We start from the raw sequence: 5,623 nt of genomic DNA on the forward strand, positions 1-5,623 counted from the left end.
ACACACACAACAGTGATTCACTTATAAATAATATTAACTTTAGGTTTAACTTTCTAGCTTTTTGTCAGGGCTTTCATGCACATTCCATGGTCTTCATCAGTGGATGGAGTTTCCTTAGTTCTGAGGTTTTTTTGTCTCTTTAAAAACCTCGTTAAACAGTCGAACATTGATTATTGTGAAATGCTTTGTCTACCGGGCAAACCCCCATATTTTGAGGAAGCTTGCATCACATGATTGAAAGCTCAAGAGCAGCCACTAAATGGACCTTGTGATGACGTTTTGATACCACTGAAAATGTGTCAGTAGGTTTGAACAAGGCCGAGAATGTACCTTTTAAAGTGGAAATAGACCCTTTTTTTTTTCTTTAATTTATCTTATAACTTTACGGTTGTTCCCTGCTCTGGACAGTAACCATGCCGACAGTGGTCGCCATGTTGCGATTTGGTCTTAGCAACAGTAATACCACTTGGAAACATTGGGGGCGTTAAAAGTGAAAAGTTTTCTGTTTCCACTTTAAAATGATACAAAGCATATTTTAGTAAAACATTTATTAATGAAAGGAGGAATTTATAAACGAGCTATTTGTAAGATTTGCTATTGCTACATAGCTAACGTTAGCATTTACAGCTGTTTACTTACCAGTCTTGAAGAAACGTTGTGAGTTCGACATCAAACTTCATTCAGTTACTCACTAAGCGCTGTCTCTCTCTTGTTTTGCCTCTATTTCCATCACATCTTTTCTTCTAGGCTAATGAAGTCAGCATGCTAACCAGCTAGCCCCGGCCCAATCGATCTGTGTCGTCACTTTCCGATACCGAGTCGCTGCAGCGTCCAGGCTGCCCTGAGGAAGCAGCGCTGCTCAGAGGACGTATTCTAACAGCTTGTATTGTAAATGCATCATTGACTGAGGCTCTCGACAAGACTGCTGGGTAAACAGCTGCTAATGCTAATGTTAGCTGTGTAGTAATTACAAATAGCTCGTTTACATTAAACCTCAATGGGATGTTGGTGGTGGTGGGGGATAATTACTAACTAACTGACTGACTAATTAACTTATGCCATCTTCCCACTTTGACATGATAATTAATAAATCATTAATGTTTTAATGATTAGTCCGACACATTTGTGTACGGTGAGAGGCAGTGAGCGCAGCAGCAGACAGAGATTAGCACCATTGTTGTCGTCTTTGACATTATCCCAGTTAATCCTCAACCTTCCTGAAGGTATTACTGCTCAGTGTCACATACGCCAGCAGCCAACATGAGTCTGTGAAGATAAAAATAATGAGATTCTATTGTGTTTATGTTCTTTACAAGTCTTTGCAAGTAAATCTGTTATTTTCAAATTATTTCCAAGGAGGTTCCTGTGCTAATTGTAGGAAAAATAGTGATGTTATTTAAATATATGCTCAATTTAAAGAGAAGTCGGTGCTCATTAAATGTTAATTTATTATTATAAACTTTTTTTGCAAAATTTAAAATGGATGCATGGACATGTCAGGGATTGTGGTTTGATCCCCGGCTCCTCTTGTCCCAGAAAACTGAACCTGAATTGATTGTCCTGACGGTCAGGAGGTGACTCGCTGTCATGGCAGGAAAAGCACAAGTGTAATTGATTAATTGATATTAAAGTCAAATTTGCTCCATTAAGGTGAACTAGTCCTGTGTCCACACCTGTGTTGATCCTGCTGTGACAAGTCAACATGTATTGTTATTGTATATATGAATTGATGTTTTGCTATTTTTTAAAGTAAATCTAGGTGTGGTTAGATCGATCCCACTGATATAAAGTCTTATTTTGAGTATCAATACCTGTGGCAGTAGGATCCATCACTTTACAACACTTCCTGGACACGTGAACACTTTTCTTACAGCTGCAATATTTGCATCTCTGCTGCTGCTGTGTGCAGTAAATAAACTGTACATTAGCTGCTTTTATCAATAAAAACTATTTATATTGGTATTGGTGTCAGTGATCCTGGCCTTGGCTTTACTGTGTATTGGATTAAAACAAAATCCTGTGGTGCTGCCCACCTCTGTCATTGATTTAAAGAACCATTGTTGTGTGAACTGTTCCTTTAAGAAAGTGATTTTTTTTTTTCTCCCTTTAAACTCTACCTGCACAGGATCCGGAAGCTCTCAGGGCTAATGGGGCTCATGTGTCCCACCTTGGATGCCCCTGTTGCTCAGCAGACCATGAACAAACTCCCCCCTCACGACCAGGACAGCGCCCCCTGCAGGGGCACCCGCCCCACCGGAGACTAATTTACCCATCTCGTGACGTCACGGGGGCCAGTTTCCCAGGATTGCTGCGGGAATCGGAGGCTGCAGGGCGGGGGAGAGTGTGGCCCAGGCTGCCGGAGCGGACACCGATCTTCTGGAGACACCCGGCGGGGAAGGCTGCGGTTGTGGACGTTTTCAGGGATATTGTTTTTTTTTTTAATAAAAGAAAAAACACAATTTCCCAGAAAGCAGCTTGTGGAGTCCCGGGAGCTTTCACTCAAACGAGGTAGGTAGCACCGGCGACATGCACCGGGGAGGATTCATCGCAATAAGACCGTGATGTTAGCTAGCTGACGGGCTACAACACACAGCAGCGTCCCGGGGCTAGCAGCCAGCAGCCCGGGGAGGCTGTCAACACACACTGGAGCTTTCCCAGGAGGAAAACCGTCAACACAGAGCTGAGAGCTGTGAGACAAATCCCTCACACGACTGGGATTTAGCTAGCAGTTTACTGTAAACCACACCAGCCCCCTGGTTTCTACCATTCCTGCACTCAGCGGTGAAAACCTTGATGCTTTTAACGGCAGAAATCGTTGGTGGATTTGTCCAGCTTTGTTCGGAGGAGTCGACGCCAGACTTCCTTCAAACTTCCGTCAATTTGAATTATTTTGGCGATAATTAGTGGCACGTATTGACGAATACATGGCATAATATATATTTTGAATAATTAGTAGCCACTGTATAATTCGGCTTATAAACAATCCACCGTGCCTCCCTTTATTTCAGTAGAGCTTTTAACTTTTTAATACACTGACCGCGCGCTGCTGTCGCCACCAACGGCTCTGTGCTCGCGCAAGAACAGCGGAATCAACCGGCGAACAGAATTGAAAAAAGTTGGATTATGAAGGTATGGTGATAATTTGTGGATTATATTCATGCCGAATCGAAGAGAAGTCTCTCCTGAATCATAAAAAAGTGATGATTCATTGTTCATAGCGTGTGTGCGTGTCTGACAAGCTAGTCGATCCCAAACTCTCGCATTTTTTGAACGGGGTTCGGTTCCGCGTGAGATTGTGACTAGACAGCTCGAGCGAGCAGGAGCAGGACGAGCATTTAGCACGAGCCTCTTTACATCGGAGGGAGTTCAGAAGGGACAGAGCTGAGCAGCTGCGGGGACAATTCACTGGTGCGTACATGACATGGGAGGCTGTGTTGTTGTACAGCAGCAGCACCAATATGTCAGGTCTCACAGTACGAGCACGGCTGCGGCCTGCACACATCCACATGCACCGCTGCCGCTGCTGAGCCTGGGAAGAAGAATCAATGGACATGCTTTGCATTAGGAAGGGAAAAAAAAAAAAAAGAAAATCTGAGGGTGGTGGGTTTGGCCATTGTGATATTATTGCCTGAGTGATGATGAAAGATAATGTGGCATCCTCAGAAGTCTGGATGCAGGGAACAAGCTCGGCCAGTGCTGTGGTTTTTATCTGTGTTGCATGATTATGTAAGAGCTCTCAGTGCTTATTGTGTTTGTCCTGAGCTTGTTTTTGTGCTGAAGCTGCTTTGAAATCACTATTATGCTCATTTTATTCTCACTCACAGGGGCACATGATCTTTTATTACATCCCATAGTGTCTCTTTGTGGACCTGCATGCAGTCTGTGCCCTGTGTAACACCTGTGCTATTAATTACTCTTCTCACAGTGAGCGCTTTAGTTCTTCTCCGGATGAAATGTCTTTCATTCAAGTGGACGTCTCTCCAAACAGCAATCTCCTGATGTCTGAAGGGACTTTGACTTTTGTCCATCTTTTTATGGGAGAATTAACACACACACACACACACACACACACACACACACACAGTTACATTATGTCACAACAGGAAATATCGCTTCTTGTAGCCGGGCTGTCTTTCCTGAGTTCAGGGAGGTTCAGGAACTTCGGGGGATCAAAGTCCTCTTCAGGAAATGATCCTGAATGATTATTGGATTAGTTGGATATTGAGCTTTCCTGGGAAGCTGAATTTGCCGCCACAGTGATTAGCATGTTACAACCATATGGACGTGAACGTTAAAAGTAAAGTCTGAATGTGCTTGCTTCTTCTCTGGCTGCAGAGATGTCACCACTCAAGTGCGTTTGGCATCCCGAGTGATGGCTCACGTCCAAGCATCTTATTCAGGATCAGCTCTTTATGTGCGTCTTTATCCGTGTAAAAGATCCTTGTTTACATGAGAAAGCTGAGGATTCAGAAAATTAGACAACTTCAGTTCACAGCAGGAGGTGTGTGGAAGCCTCCATATACTCATATTCTGACTAAAATATTCATGTCAGGTGAATTTGTTTCTCTCTGTAAACATCTACTGTGTTGTGTTGTATTGTATTTAGTCAGTGAGGAGGAAGCAGCTGTTGGCCGGAGAGGAAAAGAGTGAAATCGTTGGGAAACTTAAGTTAATGATGTCCTGGAAGTGTACTCTGGATGTACAGCACATGTACAGTGACGATAATGTAATGGCAGCATCATAAAACTGCAGCTTTCGGATCAAAACCTCGACAAAGATCGGATATTATAATCACAAAAAAAAAGTCAGTATTCATCCGCTGCTGTTGGAGAGGATTACATCATGTTGTTCAGGGCGTTACTTTTATTTTGTTCCTCCTCTTGTTTTGTCAGTGCGAACACACCAGGACCCTGAAACTGAAGCAGCTAAATGGAACTCAGCCATCATTACTTTCATTATTCACACTTGAGCTTTTCCTAATGTGACATGTCCATAAAAGAAAAAGGCACGGCCCTTTTTAAATTTAATATAAAGTGATGTGAAATGAATGAGAAGCCATTTACAGCAGTTAGCAGCAGAATCTGAATCTCCATGTCTGCGTCTGTTTTTGACCCTTTACTAGCTTTTCCTGGAGCTTTTAAATGCATGTTGTGGTCTTCCTCAGTGGCGAGTAGAGCAGTGCCAGATTACGTGTGACGCACAAGTCACACGGACTCGTGATGGATCAGTTAATGGGAGTTTTGCTCTGTCATGGTGGAGATGGTTTGGATCTTATGAAACTTTCTGCTGGAGCCTGACTGATGTAGATGTTTGAGAGTTTAAACCACATTTTAACATAAACACGAGAGATTTCCTGAAACAATTCAATGATTCATCGATGAGTCGATTGACAGAAAATATTTGCCGACAGTTCTGATAATTTATGAATCTTTCCAGTATTAAATTTTCTACTTTCATCATCAGTTTAATTTCTGTGTTTTGCACCATTTTAAATCACACATCTACTTTGAATTCTGAACTGTTCGATGGCACAAAAGAAAACGTCACCTTGAGTTTTCATGGACTAAACTTTTTTCCACCATGGACCGGTTTCAGAAAGACAGGTTTCTCTTGAACAGGTTGT

At 42.6% G+C, this 5,623-nt stretch overlaps 1 protein-coding gene across 1 annotated transcript in view; it reads left to right on the top strand.

Annotated features, from left to right (window-relative positions):
• Positions 1 to 2,215: 2,215 nt before the first annotated feature.
• Positions 2,216 to 5,623, top strand: part of myo6a (myosin VIa) — a 111,171-nt gene continuing 107,763 nt past the window's right edge. The window contains exon 1 of the mRNA XM_087170430.1: positions 2,216 to 2,508. The gene's annotated coding sequence lies outside the window, so the exon portion shown is untranslated. The remainder of the gene's footprint in view (positions 2,509 to 5,623) is intronic.

Source organism: Seriola lalandi, unplaced genomic scaffold, assembly GCF_002814215.2.
Source record: "Seriola lalandi dorsalis isolate HSWRI2012SDOR001 ecotype SW California unplaced genomic scaffold, Sedor1 jcf7180002054947, whole genome shotgun sequence".
Taxonomy (NCBI): Eukaryota; Metazoa; Chordata; class Actinopteri; order Carangiformes; family Carangidae; genus Seriola; species Seriola lalandi.